This window comes from Hippocampus zosterae, chromosome 15 (assembly GCF_025434085.1).
Source record: "Hippocampus zosterae strain Florida chromosome 15, ASM2543408v3, whole genome shotgun sequence".
NCBI classification, from domain to species: domain Eukaryota; kingdom Metazoa; phylum Chordata; class Actinopteri; order Syngnathiformes; family Syngnathidae; genus Hippocampus; species Hippocampus zosterae.
Genome location: NC_067465.1, coordinates 14,219,614 through 14,239,397, shown reverse-complemented (window position 1 = coordinate 14,239,397; position 19,784 = coordinate 14,219,614). Strand labels below are relative to the sequence as shown.

The 19,784-nt window shown below is 43.8% G+C and overlaps 2 protein-coding genes and 1 long non-coding RNA gene across 5 annotated transcripts in view; 2 read left to right on the top strand and 1 right to left on the bottom strand.

Annotated features, from left to right (window-relative positions):
* abcb8 (ATP-binding cassette, sub-family B (MDR/TAP), member 8) overlaps positions 1–19,784 on the bottom strand; it is a 234,825-nt gene that overhangs the window by 151,099 nt on the left and 63,942 nt on the right. Inside the window, exon 17 of one of the 2 annotated variants that reach the window (XR_007967151.1) lies at positions 244–362. The exons of the other annotated variant lie outside the window; for it this stretch is intronic. The gene's annotated coding sequence lies outside the window, so the exon portion shown is untranslated. Of the gene's footprint in view, positions 1–243; positions 363–19,784 lie in introns of those variants that run through there. 2 annotated transcript variants of the gene reach the window in all.
* The window catches only part of LOC127616822 (uncharacterized), a 98,864-nt gene that overhangs the window by 32,215 nt on the left and 46,865 nt on the right, over positions 1–19,784 (top strand). The window lies entirely within an intron of this gene.
* Positions 1–19,784, top strand: part of asic1c (acid-sensing (proton-gated) ion channel 1c) — a 93,211-nt gene that overhangs the window by 28,415 nt on the left and 45,012 nt on the right. The gene's annotated exons all lie outside the window — the stretch shown is intronic.

Below are 19,784 nucleotides of genomic sequence, written 5' to 3'. Positions count from 1 at the left end.
AAAGAACTTGTCAAACATTTTCCCCTGTAATTCATAATTTTTAAGCCACTTTTATGTTTGCATTATCAATGTCTCTCAAATGGAAACAGCCATGCTCAAGTTATACTTTCAAAAGGTGCACATATATAAATGATCCTACTTGTTAAACCCATCACACCAATGTCTTCCACCCATCCATCCAATTTTCTAATTCTCTCATCCTCACAAGGATCACGGGTATGTTGGAGCCTATCCCAGCCATCTTCGGGCAGTAGGCGGGGGACACTGTGAACTGGTTGCCAGCCAATCGCAGGGCACACAGAGACAAACAACCATTCACACTCACATTCACAACTAGGGACAATTTAGAGTGTTCCATTAACCTGTCACCCATGTTTTGGAATGTGGGAAGAAACCAGAGTACCCAGAGAAAACCCACCCAGGCACAGGAAGAACATGCAAACTCCACACAGGGAGGCCAGAGCCAGAATCGAACCGTGCACCTGTACACTGTGAGGCCAACGCGCAAACTAGTCGATCGCCAGGCCACCACCAATGTTATTATCCTTTGAAAATAACAGTGAAGACATGGAAATGTTTTGTCACTCACAAATTGATACAAAACGACATCATCTCTTATGGTGTGAATGTGTCAGAGTTTTTCTCGTACAAAGTTAAAGAAATGACTCGGCACTTGGGGAAAATTGTCTTCAATATCGGCGGGAGGGATCTCTGAGAGCGAACGACGGTTGTTGCCCCGATGATCACACTCTCGACTCCCTCTCCACTGCCCCCACGATTTGCATACCACGCCCCCCGGTCCGGCCCCTCTGTAGTGATCTGATCTACCCGAATACACAAGTCACAGACTTTGCTGATGACAAATGTCCAGCTGGGCGCGACAGCTGTTCCCAAACTGTCTTTTGGTATTCAACAACTCTTTGTTCCCAATTTGTTTATTCCCACTCTGTGATTGAATCTAGCCTTTTTCCATCTGTTCGCCCCCCCACCCCTTGCTTTGACGTGATTACTCAAGAAAAGGCCCTCCGCGCTGAGTATATCCAGACATGCCCAAATTAACCGAAACTTACAATTTTGTAAATCAGAATGCAAAATGGCCACCACATCCCGGCACTACAGATCACAGATTAGGGAATTAGGGTTAGCGTTGGGGTTGGGGTTGGGTTAAGGTTGGCATTGGGGTTAGGAATTGGGAGCAGCACACCACCGTTTGCAAGCATTACAAGCTATGCAGCCCGACATCAGAAGAAGACTTTCTTCGGATCCTTGTCTCAGATGTCCGTGTGCATCTATTAAAGCCTTTTTGAAATACATTTGCGTCTCCGGTAGCAGCCACTGTTGTAGTCACTTGTACCATCGTATTGTTCACCCTCGCTTCAAGATGGCGGCGTCTCCCGCTTGCTTAGAAGAAAGCGCTGAGAGGGCAAAGCTTTTTTTTAATGGGTTTTATGGTGAAAAGGGGAATTAATCAGCCACGACAATGCAACATTCTGGGACTTCCGGGTAGAGTGAACGCTGGCGCGTTTTTGGCTGCCGCTGCTCTCCCACAAACTTTTGTGTTTTACGGTGTTTTTACGCTCGATTGTTTTACTGTTTCGCATGGAATCACGATCATCATCTCACAGTCATTCCACCCAGCCCCCATTCAGGCCTGTCTCGCACTCTCAACTATCTTCGACTGTTTCGTCCCGGCGTCTCAGCGTCCTACCTGTCAACCTGTCGATCCTCCATCGACCTGTCAAGGGTCTGCTCCAGTACTCGTTGGCCGAGCTCCTTCGGCTCCGCTTCCAATGGCTGGGCCCTCCTCCTGCGCTACACCGGCTCCCGGACATCGTTCGCTTTCCTTCCCGGAAATATATTCATCGTGGGTCTCGTCGGGGCTTCTGCCTCAACCGATCCAACACCATCGTCTCCTTCTGGTCTTCCTCCCGTCGGCCATCCAGAAACGCCGGCCGATCCATCGACCATCGTGCGTTAGCCGGCTTGGCTAGGTCGGCTAACGGCCCCCGCAGCAGCGAGACTGCCGCCGTCAACTTCGGGCTACTTAACATCCGTTCGCTTACTGGGAAGGGTAATCTCATTCAAGATATCCTCACGGACCGTAAGCTTGACATTCTCTGCTTGAATGAAACCTGGCAAACTCCCGGGGACTTCTCACAGTTGAACGATTCCACTCCCCCGGGATTTGTTTACATTTCCAAGCCCCGCGATTCTGGTCGCGGAGGAGGTCTCGCGATAGTATACCGCGAGAAGTGGAAAGTACTTTCGGTTTCACTCCCGCCACTTTCCTCCTTTGAATGCCTTGCCTGTCAAATATCCGGACCCATCCCCACGATTATTGCCACAGTGTACCGCTCCCCCAAACCCCACCGCGACTTTTTAAATGAAGTGTCTACTGTCCTCTCCCATCTCTCCTCTCTGTCACCAAATGTAATAATCCTGGGAGATTTTAATATACATATGGACAACACTGCTCTTCCTCTCACCATTGACTTCACTTCTTCAATTAACAGTCTTGGTTTTGATCAATTTGTAGATTTTCCCACACACATCAAAGGTCACACCCTGGATCTGATCTGCTGCTCTGGTATTTCCCCCTCCAACTGTACTGCTGACGAACTTCCAATAACGGACCACTTCCTTATCTCATTCAACATTACACTCCAGCTCTCAACTGCCAAATCACCCCGGACCATTGTTTACCGTAATATTAAAGACATTAACATTGACTCTCTCACTGCATGGCTGACCACCCTGACTCCGGACATTGACTCCACTCCTGATGATTTGGTTTTCCAATACAACTCTGGTCTCACCAGCATCCTCAATACGCTCGCCCCTGTCAAGTCCCGCTCTGTCCTTTTTACTCGGTCTGCCCCTTGGTTCACCCCTCATCTACGTTCCTTGAAATCCCAAACCCGGCAGCTTGAGAGACTTTATAGGAAAACCGGCCTCACTGCTCACAAGGACATCTATGCAGCTCAGCTATCCCTCTACAAGGATTCCATCTCTCAAGCAAAATCACACTACTACTCCGGACTCATCTGCTCCAATGCTGGAAATACTAAGACTCTCTTTTCCCTTTGGAACAGAATCACTCAACCTCCTGACTCCCTACCACCTCACTTTTACTCTCGTGACACCTGCAATGCACCTCTCCTCTTTTTCAATGAAAAAATCAACAGAATCCACCAGCATCTGGGCTCCTCTGTACCTTTCCCCTCATCTGAACCTCTCACCCCTTGCAAACTGTTCTCTTCTTTTGAACTCCCCCATCTCTCATTAATTTCAGACCTCATCATTAAATCCAAGACTTCCTCCTGTCAGCTTGATCCCCTCCCCACAGTTCTGGTCAAATCCTGCCTACCCTCTCTGCTTCCCTTCATCTCAGCCATTATCCATTCCTCTCTGTCGACTGGAATTGTTCCTGTACTCTTCAAAACTGCAGCTGTCACACCAATCCTGAAAAAAACTGGTTCAGATCCCAATGACTTCAATAACCTACGCCCCATTTCCCATCTTCCCTTCATCTCGAAAATTCTGGAGAAAACTGTCGCCTCTCAGATCCACTCCCACCTCACCGACAATAGTCTTTATGAACAATTCCAGTCCGGCTTCCGTCCCCGTCACAGTACTGAAACAGCCCTCATAAAAATCACAAACGATCTTCTCATGGCAGCAGACTCTGGCCTTATCTCCATCCTCATCCTCCTTGACCTGAGTGCAGCCTTCGACACAATCTCTCACCCCATCCTCCTCAATCGACTCTCTACCATAGGCATCACCAACACCCCTCTACATTGGTTCCACTCATATCTCACTGGCCGCTCTCAGTTCATTCAAGTTGATTCTTTTACTTCACAATCCCTCCCCGTTTCTTCTGGTGTTCCCCAGGGTTCTGTCCTCGGTCCGCTCCTCTTCATTGTCTACCTCCTTCCACTCGGAAACATTTTCCGCAAATTTGGCTTACACTTTCACTGCTTTGCGGATGACACCCAGCTCTATCTCTCCAGCAAACCCGACGCTTCTCTCCCACCCTCGTCCCTCTCTCACTGTCTCTCAGAAATCAAATCTTGGTTCACCCACAATTTCCTCAAGCTAAACAGCAATAAAACTGAACTCCTACTCGTCGGTACCAAATCCACTCTAAACAAAGCCGACAGTTTCTCCCTCACAATTGATAATGCCACTATATCTCCTTCCCCCCAGGTGAAGAGTCTGGGTGTCATCCTTGACAGTTCACTATCCTTTCACTCCCACATCAATAACATTACCCGGTCCGCTCATTTCCACCTTCGCAATATAAACCGCCTCCGTCCCTCACTCACTCCGCACACCACCGCTATCCTTGTTCACAGTCTCGTCACTTCCCGTATTGACTACTGCAACTCACTCCTCTTCGGTGTCCATCAAAAATTCCTCCATAAACTTCAACTTGTTCAGAATTCAGCAGCCCGGATCATCACGAGAACCCCCTCCTTCCATCATATCACCCCCATCCTCCGACAGCTCCACTGGCTTCCTGTCAAACTTAGAATCAACTTCAAAATACTTCTCTATACATTCAAAGCCATCCATAACCTTGCGCCCCCCTATCTGTCAGATCTTCTTCAAATCTCCATTCCCTCTCGCTCACTCAGGTCCTCATCCTCCCTCCACCTTTTTCTACCCTCTGCCCGTCTCAGTACAATGGGGTGCAGAGCCTTCAGTCGCTCTGCCCCCAAACTCTGGAACTCACTTCCTCCCAACATTCGTAATATTGACTCTCTTTCCTTATTCAAAACCCAGCTCAAAACCCACCTATTCAGACTTGCCTACCCGCCTTAAATATTTCTTTCTTTATTTATTATTTTATCTGTGTTTTATTATTGGTCTTGGCTGTACAGTGTCCTTGAGTGTTGTGAAAGGCGCTTACAAATGTGATGTATTATTATTATTATTATTAACAGTTGAGATGCTTGCTGAGAAGACAACTTGGAATAGTTTAGATATGTATTTGCTTTATTTTCCTCAGGCATCAGACAAGAGTGACACCTGTATAAGGTTGCTCAGTGCATATTAGTAGTTCCGTGAACTGGCTTTTGATGAATTGGGCTGGAATTATTTCACCTTGCCACGGCTTGTGTGCTGAATGAAAATGGGTAACTCTTTTGTAATTTGCTTTCCGGTCCCTTGGAAGTCTGATTGCCGTCTCGTCAGAGACTTTCCCGCTTCCAGGGTTTGCTTGCCGCGCTTTCAGTAAACATAATGATGCACATCAATCACCTTGAAACATTCAGCGAAGCTAGATAAAGACGTGCTGTTTGAAATGCTGAAAGCAACTACTTCAAGACAGTACTTTTAATTTGAGGCTAAACGCTACTGACTGTCTGAAACATATCTTATCAAACCACCAGGAGGATGAGAATCGATTAGACCCGAATTTGTTTTCAATGCGTGATGAACAATTGGATGCTCGCCACATCATGGATGATGAAAAATCAATTCCGGGGCAGAACGATGTAAGTGAGTGGTTAGTGGTTAGCACATTTGCCTTACAGTTGTGAATTTTTGGGTTTGAATCTCTGTGTTTGTTTGGGGGTGGCACGTCCATCTCACAGTGCAAAGGTCGTGGGTTCGATCCCAGCTCTGGCCTTCCTGTGTGGAGTTTGCATGTTCTCCATGAGCCTGCGTGGGTTTTCTCTGGGTACTCCCGTTTCCTCCCACATTACAAAAACATGCATTTCAGGCTGATTGAACACTCCAATTTGTCCCTAGGTGTGAGTGTGAGCGCGGATGGTTGTTTGATTTTGAATGCCCTGCGATTGGCTGGTCACCGGTTCAGGGTGTCCCCCGCCTCCTGCTCGAGGACGACTGGGATAGGCTCAGCACCTCCTGCGACCCTTGTGAGGATAAAGTGGATCGGAAAATGGATGGATGGATGCTTGGGTTTTTCCAAAACCTGCACGTTCGTTCCATGGGAGCCTCAAAGTTGTCCATCAGTGTGATTGTAAGTGTGAATTCTCATGTGCCCTGTGACTGGCTTGCGACCAGACCCGCCTCTCACCCAAAGGCAGCCTGGACAGGCTCTATCCAAGCACGACCCAAGTGAGGATGAGCAGTAGAAAAAAAACATTGATATACAGTATGGATAACAAAAATATACATATAAGTACATTCAGATTAGTTGACTTGCACCCCTTTCCCACGGCCGCAAAATCACAAGTAAACACGCTTTTTGGGCAGTGGGAAAGGAGTGTCGATCAGTGTCCACCAGCACGCCATCGGAGGCGGGTTGTAATCATCTCGGATCGCCTCCGCCTGCAGTGTGAAAGCCTAACACGGGACTTCCTGGTAATTAAGTGATGACATTGGGCGGTACGTGATGAGTCATAACATTGCGCGCCATCACCCCTTAAGCCGTTGTCTCAGTAGTAGCAAAGAGTTGATCCTCCGCTGCTTTTCGACGATTTTGAGGACATTTAAAAGCATGATAAAAGAAAGAACATTCGCTTCCGTGTTGCTTTGTTTACCATCAAGAAATCTGTCGCACTTTCGTCTACGCAATCACAGCGTGGTGACAGAACCAGACGCAAAGTGGTGGAAGGGGGATGGCGGGGGCGCAGAATCGCCTTCTGTTGGTCAATGGGAAAGCGACAGTATACCAATAGGTTGCGTGTCGCCCTGGATCAGTACTACCCGCTAGTTTCAGTGGGAAAGGGGTATTGGACTCATTCTTCCCACTCCCTATAGATTTGCATGGAGTTAACTTTCACATTACTCCATCGTTTTCCTAATTTAAAGGTGGATGCACTTCTAATGTGACCATCTTTAGATCATATTTAATGGTCTATGCTATATTTATTGTGTGTTCACACAAGCTGCCCCATTAGAAAAGAAAAAAAAAGTGTTATTCATCACATTGTCTACATGGCAGCCACTCACTTTGTTCTGGACACAATTTGAAGCAGTGAAGCGTTGACTTTCTCCCCAGCTACGGCCTATGTTATCAACATAGGAAGAATCACATTCATTTATCATGATCCACTTCATTACATAAATGCTCTCGAAGATGAAGTTGTTTTCAGAAGTGCATGATGTCAGCTAACACCAGGTGCGAATTGATCCCTGTCGTAAGTTTTGCAGATATTTCTCTGGGCACTGGTAAAAGGGAAAGGTCAAATTTTCAGCCACAAAAATAAAAAAATTAACGCAAATAAATAAATAATGCATTTTTGTGTGTACACCATACACACAACTCACATTGACACACTCTCAACACCTTGCCCTGCCGCATGTGCCGATGCACCTACTCATCTGTGTACATATAGACGGGGGGGCACACGTAGGCATAAATCATGTTATACACACACACACACACACACACACACACACCATGAAACACACAGTCAATTTAAACCTTTCACGGTCAGCTCAATAAGAGTAATTCAACATTCAGGTAATAACAGTCATTATCAACTTCAATTCAGTGTTTGTTTTCTTGAGGGACCGATGCCTCTGTTTGGTTCTGTTTGCCCAGTTACATCCTATAAACTTTGACCTTCTTAAAGAGAATGTTGTTGCCGCCCAATTTGGAAGATCGTTCAGACTTCCCTCGGCGCCGCTCGTTATTCAGCCGTTTTAAACTGTGCTCTTTACACACGCTGATCGTTTTTCTGAATGGCAATGGACGTCTGTGTCTTGCTGCACTATATAAAACATAAAATGGAATCACATAGCAAAAAGATATCAGTGAATACCTCACATAAGCGCCTGTGTTACTGGAATTCCGACACGCATACCAACGATCTGCATTCGAGTATTTGCCCCACTTCTACACTCATTACACTCATTTGAAGTTCACAAGTCAAAATATCCATTCCAACCATGGACTTGAAGGTCATGTGTGTGAAGTATCTTATGAATGAACTGTATGTTACATCAGTGGTCACCTATTAGGCCACTTTCAGTGCAATATTCTACTTTTGGTTTAAGAATGAATGGTTGCCTGTTTCTGTGAGGTTCTTCTCTCTTACATTCTTCTTTTTATTCTCACTGAGTTCCTGTGGGTTGCTCTATCCCCCCGGCCCCGTCCCTCCTGTGTGGCATTTTTAGCTCAGAGTGGGCAAAAACATTTCATTCTTTGTTTATTTTTACAAGATCAGGAACAACAAAGTGTCTAGTGCATTGGTTCTTAACCTTATTAGAGGTCCCAAACCTAACCACTAACCCATCATTAGTAAAAAATAATTTTATTTTTTACAAATTGAAGACATTAAAAAACACATTTATTAAAAACAGAGGTAGTAAATAAAATTAATTATATATATTTTTTTAATTGTAGGATGTACCATCATGACAGTCACACAGTGAGTACTGAGCGAACTAAATTTCCCACAGCACTGATTGGACAAGCAATATACTGTAATGTGATCATCTGCAGCCAGTGATGGACAAGTGGGCATGTCATAACTAATTAACATGTTGAGTCGGGTGTGTCTTAACCTCCATGGCAGAGGCTCCGTCGAACCCCTGAGACCGCTTCACCAAACCCATAGGTTTCGATCAAACCCAGGTTAAGAAGCACTGGTCTAGTGTATCAAGTTCCTTCACAGCTAGTTCTGATGAACTAACGCCAGGATGTTGTTCACACTACGTTTGTTCACAGCCATTGACAAGAAAGGTGCTATAGAGCAGGGATGGGCAATTTAAATGATGGTTTCATTTTAAATATGGACAAAATATGTGCATGACTGTTTTGGGGTTTTTTTTTTGCGAGTGTGAATCACAGTATCTTAATATGTTCCATGCTTAGTACATGTCGAAAAGATTTAGGCTTCAATAGCAAAGGGGTGAACAATCAAAAAATAACCACATACTGTAATATCTTTTTTTTTTCCAGTGCAAAGGGCTTTCACACATTCCAATTAACCTTTCAAGGACGGCACATAACTACTGAATGGCAAACAAACATGACACTCATTTTGTGCATTTTTCATAAAAATCAACTCGTTCAAAATGTTAATATATTTCAGGTACTATGTTTGTACTGTCAGTCAATCCAAATCTGCCAAAAAATGATTTGGCCTACTTATGAAGTACTTTCTAGTGTAGGGCAGTGTGATATTCAATACAAGCTCAACCAAGTGGTGTCTGCCATCTAGTGTTCAATGGTGATATTACAAATTAAAATATACAGCGGAAGCCCTCTATTCACGAAAATGTGTGCATAATTGAAATGTGGTGGGGAAAAGAGATTTTTTTTGTACCCCCTTCCTAAAAAATAAACATCTTCAAAAAATGAGGATAAACCCTCAATGTGAATTTTCCGCCCCATATTTTTTTTTTTTTAATCTGAAAATTAATCCGGAGGCGACTCAGAATTTGGACGCAGCCACTAATTGCCCAAGTATTGCTATGGGTATATATATATTTTTATTTTCTGAAGGTTTAATTCTCTTTTTCAATGTTGAATTAATTGTCCAAATTATCAATTTTAAATTTGCTTTCATATTGTAAACTATTGATTAGCCTTTTATTGATGTGATGGATTAGCAGAAATCAATGAGGGTCAATGTGTATACATGAACCCAACAACAGGGGGCTCCTCTGTTTTTGACAGAGCTCCATACATACCGTTACCAGCAGGGAATCTTCATATTCTTAGTTGGTTCATTTTGTTGAGGTTTATGTTCCATTTCTTGCCAGCATTTCCAGATTTTTCCCCAAGGGACTAAAAGCCAGCGTTTTGTTTGATTGATACAGCATCCCTCACGTCGATGTGACATGTTCACTGGCGTAGCGGCGATGGAGTGAGAGGCTCCTGTTGGAGCCGGTCAAGTGAGCAGCTTAGCCCCCTCTTCCTCCCTCCACGCTTTTTAAACTGTTATTTTACCCTCACATTCTTCCAACGACTATTGCGCCCTCAGGGGGTTGTTTTGATGGCTCGCCTTTAGGGCACACCACCTGATTTATTCAGTGGCTTTTTACCCCAGGTTATCCTTTTTCCTGCTGGTTTCTGTCAGAAGTGGAGATCTAAAAAATGGCAGTGTTAGACAGTCCTTTGTTTCTGTCACCACGACCGAAGGTCTGAATTTGAAGTGCAAAAATGGAGCAGATGACAGATTTTTTGGTTGGGGTTATCCTGCACTTGATTTGCTAGAAAGACTTTCCAATTTGGCTATTTTTGTGCTGAGACCAAAGCCTCGTCGAATATAGAAGTTGTGCTTTGGTGCCATCTTCTGTAATCTTACTGCCATTGGCCTATACTGTGGTGAGGGGAGGTGCAATGTCCTCTGTCCTCTGATTTTTGGTGTTTGCAGCAGGCCACCATGACCCCAAAATAAAAATTAAGCCTATGAACTGAGGTAATTTCTGTCACTGTCCTACCGTTTTTGTTCCCCTGATATGGAAGTGGGTGAACCAAACCGCTGCACCCGATTAGCAACCACTGTTTGACGACATTTTGGATTTTAAAAACCAAGCAGTTCAACGTCAACTTCATATTTAATTTTCATCTTTCTCTTTTTCAAACCTTACCATTTTTCATCGAAAATACCGAGAGCCAAAACGTAGCCAAACTAAGTTTAGTTCTGTCGGGGAAAAAAGCTGCCACTTCCTGTAAAATAACTTTTTCAAAATTCCGATGAACCGCTGTTCAATAGTGTCACTTTATAATCACACACAATGTTTGTGTCTGGTTTCATATGCGTGTCAAGACCTTACATTTGCGCGTCACCGTAATTATCCTGGAAGGTACACTGATTCATCCACCTCCTAACTCGTTTTTTTCGCCCCGCAGCATAATTTAACTCAAACACCTTGATCATCAGACCTCTATGCGCAAAAGCTTTTGGGATTATTGTTTACACAGCTGGTGACTCAACAGCCAGCAGTCCTTTTCCAATGCAGATTGTCTCTCTAGACTTTTATTTTAAACAAACAGCTCAGTCATGTGGTACTGTGTTCTCAAACACCCTAAAAATGCCATCCATCCATTTTCTGATCCGTTTTATCTTCACGAGGCTCGCGGGGCGTATTGGAGCCTATCCCAGCTGTCTTTGGGCAGTAGGCGGGGGACACTCTGAACCGATTGCCAGCCAATCTCTAAAAACTTTTCCAATGTAAAGTTTGAGTCAAAAATTTGCTAAAATGATGTCTTAAATGTACGTACTTCAAAAGTTGGGACATTGAAGTGAGTGTGTGATATCAGAACAATTATCCTGTTCTGTTGCATTCGGTTGCGTTGCTTGGTGTGCACAAGGGCGCAATTAATTCATCGGAAGAAGAACAATAGACACAGTGACGATTCACTCCCTGGTGCTCGTGCCCAGTTATAAAAATGACTTTATATGGCACATTGATTGGCATCGGGACTTAAGAAGCACCGACAACGACAATCGACAGTTGCATGCTTTTGTTGAATTAATTCCCTTCAATCACTAAATTTTGTCAATAAAACATCTTCAAAAGGTATTAAGATTATGTATGTATACCGGGGCCAACATCATTGACAGGGACCCATACATGCTTTCACTTGAGTGCATTTTGTCCTCAAGTGAGATTTTCAATCCAATTTCACTGGATTTTACTTCTCTTCCCATGTGCAGAGAAACTCCTTTGGAATCAACCCTTGAAGAAACGCTCCACGGGTCTCTGCACTAGGCAGCGTTAAATCAGCAGCCTGCCCATTGACATGTTTCTATAAATAGCCCACTGGGTTTATAACCCAGCCTTTTTACACTGATGGCAAAATGGGGAAAAACGTTGCCACACTGAATCATTCTTCCTTTCCAATTACAACTGCTGTTAATTAGATAACAGCTTCTTGTCATTACAACATTCAAGTGACGTAAGCGCAAATTGATTTGGAAATTTTCAGCTAACCTTAAAGCAGCAGTAGCTGAGCAGCTTCCAAATGATTTTAGACGAAATTGGCTTGGAATAAGACGTCAATCATTGCCTGTCCAAAGTAGCGGTCTCAAATGTCAGTGGACTTCGACATCATCCATGTTGTCCTAATGTTGCTGTTTAGTGTTTATATGAAGTGACCTCTACAACATCACTTTGTGTTGAATCAAAGCAGGCTTTCCAGAAATTTCTAAACTGATGATTTTTGTGATGTTGCCTCATGCATTGACAGAGTAATAAAAATATAAATTGGCTAACTGCATGAGTGTCAATGAAGCAGCTGAAAAAAAATATATAGTCTACAACTTAGCTCTGCCCAGCAAAGGTACAGCTAACTGGATCACAACTAGTTGACCTTCAAAAAAGAAAAGGCACATGACTCAGGGATAGGAGGATGAACTGCTGTACGTACATACAGACCTCTTGAATAGCATCAAAACAGGAGTTCAGAATGTCTTTCCTCTTAAAAACAATACGGTATTGTACTCTAAAAACAGTCAAGAAAACAGTCAAAAATAGCCTAATTTGATTTAAAAATTGGTCTATTTGATCCAACTTTCATGGTTGTGTTGCACAAACCAGTCCAAAAATTGAATCAAGAATTGTTTTGTTTTGTTTGTTTGTTTGTTTTATACAAAATGACACAGAAAGTTGGATCAGTTTGACCCCCCAAAAATAGGCCGTTTTATACAAAACAACGTAAACAGTTTGGCCAAATTGACCCAAGTAGTGGATTGTTCCATTTTTTAATACCCAAATTTGGGTATGAAATATAATTATAATGGTTATATATGACCCAGCCACTTTTAAAAAGAACATTGAGTGGAGAAGGAAAAAAAAATTGTGATTTTTGTCATGGATATTTTTAACCACGTCCATCTGTCAAGTTGTGTAAAGGTTGCAGACACAAAAAAGGGTGGCAGGAGAACCAGGGCGTACTGAACAAAATGTATGATCAATAAACACTTGCAGGGGAACACAAAGTCCTGGAAAGCCGCAATAAAGCAAGGTAATAAACAAAACCCATAACCGTAAAACAAAACAAGGTGTCATGTCAGCAACAGAAACCATGACAGTAAAACAAAACAATGTGACAGCAACAGCGACCTGAACAAGACTGACTGAACCCAGTCAGAACTAAATACAAGGAGACTGAGGGGCCAACAAGGACAAGACACAAAGATGGTTGAGGCAGCCCGATTGGCTGACACAAACCACCCGCATGACCAGAACAGGTGGAGACAAAACCAAAATGAGGAAGACAAAAGCACATGAAAAAACCAAACTATGAACCAAAACCAAAGTTAATATAAACAAGAACAGAATCATGACAAAGTCAAAGAAGAACATTTTCTTTGACTTGTGACGCAATTTCCGTGTTCATGATTGCCTCTGGCCCCTGATCGTATTGTTCCCTTGCTATCGATTCTTTGGGGGAAGGTTCAGTGGTAAAAGTTCGAGTACGAGTGTGCTTGAAGCCTATTCTGAAAACAAACAATCTTGAATCACAAGTGGCATCAGGAAAAGCATGCCTTTGAACCACCAATTTAACTCTGTGTGTTAGGAGCATTTTGCTCTTTATCACATCAAGTTATTGAGTAAATAAACACAAGCGAACATAATGATGCCTGAATCATTAGCGTTGTGCAAGCCATGGGAAAGGAGCGCAAGGTTTCAACATGTATCAATGCACGCGACAAAAAGACAGGCGCAGAGACCCCTGGCTTCATACTCCGCGCCCACACGTATTGCAGGCTCCGTGGGAGGGACATGTGACACATACACAATGTATGGCGCTTCCTTACATTTGTCTTGGCTGCTTGTTCCAAAGCTGCACATTTCTTCCAGAATGGTATTGCCAAGACGAACCTTGTGCATTTTAGAGTAGGGATGGCTCCGCTAGGCATGACTTATTTGTTACCCGCTTCGCATCTCTGGTTGACGGTTAGACGCAATTTGCACCGGCGCAGGCAGCTATGCGAAATAAAGCCTATGGCTAGCTTAAATAAATGCATTTTCTTTTTGGAAACTGGAGTTTGGTTTGTTATGTGTGAGCACAAGATTGAATTGAAAGAAACAGATTCATGAACAGAAATCAACCGGTTCAAGACCATTTTATTTGTCGGCGGTATTCCCAGAGTTGGGGGGAAAAAAGGATTTGGGCGATTGGTTTGAAAATATACATTTTACACTGTTAGAGACTTTCAAGCATGCCTGCGGCACTTGTGAGGAAAAGCAGATCGGAATATGGATGGGTGGGATTATAAATAAAGTAATATTATAAATTAGTCTTCAAAAATTAAACAACAAAAAAAAATCCATATGCTAAGTGAAAATTAACTTCAAGAGCAGTGTTGCACTTTAGTAACAATACTCAATTTTACTAAGGTTCAGTTCAGGAAACTTGTTGAATTGGCCACCTTTTGTTTTGCTTTGCATCGAGTAAATTCCTCATGTGAGCAGCTTTGAGAGTGCCAGAAAGCTCCCGAGCGGATGGCTGAAGATAGCATTTGTTTTTTTGCTTCCATTTGCTTACCCGCCCCTCCGGAGCGACAAGCGGGGAGCCTTCTCTCGCTAATGATCCCCGGCAAATTAAAAAGCTGCAGCCCCGAAAGCTAAAGCCATCCCCCTCATCAATCAGAACGTGGCTATCATTGCACCGGCTCATATTGAAATGGACCTAATCCTCTCTTTTCTCACACCCTGTGGACACACGTTAGCGTCGTTGCATAATACTAACAGATCTAAAGACTAAATGATCACTAAAATTGGCCATGTGGTTCGTGTACAAAGAGTCTGCACACTGAACTGCCCCCGAGTTTGAAGCAATGGCGTGAACGCACCTCATCAAGAAAAGTCGGTATTCAAAGATGAGTTGTGATTGCTGCACCAAGCAAAATGACGGTCCTTAAATTCTAGACTTCATTCACTGGGACGCTGCGAAGTACATGTCAGCTGGAGTTTGTGCCAGCCCTGAGAGCATTTATCACAGTGAGCAGACTTGTTGTTGCTCTGTATGCTATCAGTCATGGAGGCTTGAGGATGGAGGGTAAGAAAGAGGTGGGAAGCCTAGTCCTCTTCAATTGTCTCGTGCCAGTGGTTCGCACACTCTGTCATCTCCCAGCTGAGTGAATCCAAATTAACTTTAAATTCACGTGTCAGAAATGTTTGAGCGACCATGCACTCCCCGGCTGCTTCCAGGCAATGATTGGCACAAGCGGCTCAGTCTGCAAGGACCGGAAGGCGGCAGTTTCGTGACCTGGTAACGGAAAATGGGAGTGCACTGCAGATGTGCCCTGAAGCAAGGCATTAAATCCACAAATGCAGTTTGACCTCACTTGTTTGCGTGCATACAGTATGTGTCAAATTCGCTTTTGTTTATGTTGTGAGTAAAGTACTTTTTAAAAAGTCGTAGAATTTGAAGTTAAAGTTGCGTTGAATTTTGAATCGGCGTCTGGAGTCAATTCACAAACAAAGCGGGCCAACCTGACAACATGGCTCAAAACGCAAAACTTTGACAACGCTGTGAGGTTTATTCTGGGGGGCTGCTGCTGCAGCTGCTGCTTCTGCTGACGGGAGCTGATCTGGACCAGGATAGATAATAAATAGATTGTTTGCATAAGCTCATGCAATGATTTGTGGCTCGCGAGTCGCACTTGATAGCACAGGCACGCATTGTTATCAGGGTTCTACAGGGCCGTATTCATCATGCCATTAGTCAGATGCACACTTTGCAACATGGCTGTGTCAGGTCTCTGCATGAGCATTTCAGAATGTATGCCAAAAAACACGGCTGAAAAAACATTTACACTTGCTGACACCTAGGATCATTTTACACACCAAACAACACCTTTAGATAAAATAAAAAATGTCAAGTGTTTAGGACGGCCCGTTAGTCCAGTGGTTAGCACGTCAGCTTCACGGTGCAGAGGTACCGGGTTCGATTCCAGCTCCGGCCTCCCTGTGTGAAGTTTGCATGTTTTCCCCGGGCCTGCGTGGGTTTTCTCCGGGTGCTCCGGTTTCCTCCCACATTCCAAAAACATGCATGGCAGGCTGATTGGACGCTCTAAATTGTCCCTAGGTGTGAATGTGAGCGTGGATGGTTCTTCGTCTCTGTGTGCCTTGCGATTGGGTGGCAACTGATTCAGGGTGTCCCCCGCCTACTGCACGAAGACGGCTGGGATAGGCTCCAGCACCCCCGTGACCCAGGTGAGGATTAAGCGGTTCGGAAAATGGATGGATTGTTGGAAGTGTTTAAAAAAAGTTAGTCAGCAAAACACAAATCTAAAAATACAAAAAAAACAGTTCCTCATTACTTTGTCATTTTTGTTGATATTCACGCAGAGAATCTCTCACATACAGGTACCAGTTCAGTATAAAGCTGGCAATTCCCTTTTGCTAATTCTGTACTAATTTTATTATTCAACACGAAAATCCGGAGGATCTTACAGAAACAATAGTCATGAACACCAGCATGGCAACAATTGCATGACTAGAGTTCATGACCCCAAATACTGGCCTCTGATTGGTACATTGTCCTTTATTCAAGTAACGTAGAGTAATAATCACAGCTATACGCTAGCTAGCACTGTAGCAGCCCGGCTAGGTTTTGTGCCTACATGGCAGCCATGTTGGCTATCAAATTGAAAAATGACATTGAAAATTTACATTATTCATTTCTCAACCATTGTCATGGTTTACTTTTTTGTCAACACCAAAAAAGCTCAAAAATATTATTTCCTGTTATTTGTGACTTTGACTCTCCTAGTATAGCTTCGCCTTAGGCACGCAGCTCAAAAGGGTTGTGTGTATCTACCTATTCATTCATGCATTCATTCATTCATCTTCCGTACCGCTTGATCCTCACTAGGGTCGCGGGGGGGTGCTGGAGCCCATCCCAGCCGTCTCCGGGCAGTAGGCGGGGGACACCCTGAATCGGTTGCCAGCCAATCGCAGGGCACACATAGACGAACAACCATCCACGCTCACACTCACACCTAGGGACAATTTAGAGTGTTCAATCAGCCTGCCATGCATACTTTTGGAATGTGGGAGGAAACCGGAGCACCCGGAGAAAACCCACGGAGGCCCGGGGAGAACATGCAAACTCCACACAGGGAGGCCGGAGCTGGAATCGAACCCGGTACCTCTGCACTGTGAAGCCGACGTGCTAACCACTGGTCTACCGGGCCGCCCTCTACCTATTCATAAGTGTGGTAATAATCTAATGAGTAGCAGAATGTAATGGTTGCTATGTCATTGGAAAGCTCATTCTCCTTTTGATTATGCCAAAACCTCACTTCTGAAGTATGGGTCACTCTGACTCATTTAGCTGTTGAGGGACACAAACAAAAATGCCATCTTCTGGATGTGTTATTCCATATCCCGTACTTGTAGAGAAGAAATCCGTTAAGTATCCTCATTCAAGCACCTTGTCACGGTTACTGTATACTTGGCCAAGCGATTCTCTTACTTTGGCGTGCAGGGGACTGCAGCACTGATGTGAGGGGAAGATAATCTGAGGTTATTCAGTCGCTAGCTGGCACAGTGTAGCTGTGAGGCAGACAGGAGAGCTTGTTAAAGAGCCAGTCAAAAAAATAGTAATGGAAGCTTCACTGATTAAAGTTCCCTCTATCACGCACACACACACACACACACACACACACACACACACACACACACACACACACATTTTTCAATACTGAATGCTCCCGCCCTGATATATTTTCTGTTGCACTTGTCCTCACTGGAGGGTGATGTGAGCTGGAGCCTGACCCATCAGACTTCCCCTTGCACTATACTGTACCTGCGAGTACAGTGGAACCCTCAAAGTCCCTCCATCCATTTTATGTCCAAGTTAGCTGGAGCCTAGCCTTAGCCCTCTGTATTAATTAGTTGCTGTGCATGTTATCCATTTGCAGGTAGGACAAATAAACGACTCCCTTTCCCCACTAGAAAAAAAAATTAAGTATTACGTTTACAGTAAGTTGAAATCCTCCAGTCTTACAGCCCAGGTGTCAGACAGCCCTCAGTTCATGCACTGTACCTCATGTCGGTTCCCGCTCCCTTCCCCAAAATGAAGCAGACAGTAGCAGGCACCATCACTTAGCTGTCACAGCTCTATTTCGTATGCCAGATGTGTTTCCAATAGCTATCAAAGGTCAAGATCTAACACTATGAATGATTTGTACCCCAAATAAAATCACCATAATTCACAGAAGAGCTGAGCCCCAGAGGAGAATTCATCAAGAGTCAGATTTGTCTAGTTCCTACTCCACTCCCACACACAAACCCACTCTCAATTTTTGGTCATTCACCCTCTAAAGCATTCCAAAATTTGATGTGTTGCAACCTAAATGCAAGCGGGATTAATGCAGGAATGTTACCCAAATGTGAATGACCCCTATTGCGACATCTGTATTCTACAGAAATTCACTGAAGTTCGCCATTCATTTTCATATGTAACAAAATTCTTGCAAATGACAAATTCAGCCCAATTTATGTTGACATAAATCAACTCCACAGTAATTCGTCAGATTCTACTGAGCAGGAATATCACACCTCGTTCAGTTAATTCATTTGTAACGTCACCGCAAAAATAATAGAGTGGTCAAAAAAGACTCGTCAATGGGGCATTACTCAAAGGCCATCGACATTACACATCATTGAAATGGCATTTTATGGGCCTTGCGCCATGTTCTTCCAAATGTTCTCATGCCAAATGATTTTTGGAAACATCAATGTACATTCAAATGCACAATCTCGCAGTCACCTTGACACCCCTCATGGTGGTGGAGTTAGGAGTTAGTCCTTCAGATGCCCTGTCATAGAACAAAGAGCCTAGCAAAATAAGGGCCATTGATGAAAATGTTCTTAAATATTTGAAATTATTTCATGGATGTCTGTGTTCGTCCGGAGTGCACAAAGCGGCATGATTCACTGGTCACACGGGGAAGATTCCCAGCGGACACAATTTATAAGTTCATAAATTCAACTCAGGGCTCTGTATTCTTTATGTCAGAGGACTAGGGGTAAATTATTACACGTTTCTTCAAATTGCCTGCAAACAGCAGTTTACATATTGATATGCACTGAACACTTTGGGTGAAAACACAACAAGTTGCGATAAAAGCTTCTGTCAGTGCGAGGGCCAAGATAGCCATACATTTCACGGAAAACGATCAGTCTCTGAAGACTATCCGCGGCGACTGTGTTGTCACAAGATTTTTGATGCAATGCCATGTTTATTCTAGCAACCTAGCAACAATAACCAATGCATAGATTGACACAGAGTATGTCCAGAGAAATTTGGGAAGGGCAGCCAGCTAGTTCATTATTTAAGGTTTCCCTCATGGCCTGGAAGACACAAACAAAAATGTGACCATCAACAGCACAGGTAAAACCAATCAATATAGTTGTTTGAGATGGCTATATCCTCTTAATCAGAGCTTTAAATGGCTCTTTTCTCACTATTTCAGGGTAAAATGTTGCACTTTGGGCAGGTAGTTTTCACATTAAATACTGTATGTCGGTCCTAGAGCTTTGTCAAAACTTCTAATTGATAACACTGTGGAACACAATTTTTATTGAGTTAGGGCCTACAGCTGGTTTTAAGTAATTTGGGGGAAAAATGTCTACCGCATTTTCTGCAGGATAAGGCACTACGGATTATAAAGGGCGCACCTTTATAATCCGAAGCTCTCTTCTTTGGCCTACCTCAAAAGTCCCTCCATAAAATCCAGCTGGTTCAAAACGCCTTTGCTCGCATCATTACAAAAAACCCCTCCTGGCAGCACATCACCCCGTCCTTCAGCAGCTCCGCTGGGTCCCTGTCCAATACCACATCAACTATAAACTGCTCCTATATACATATATGGCCATCCACAACCTGGCCC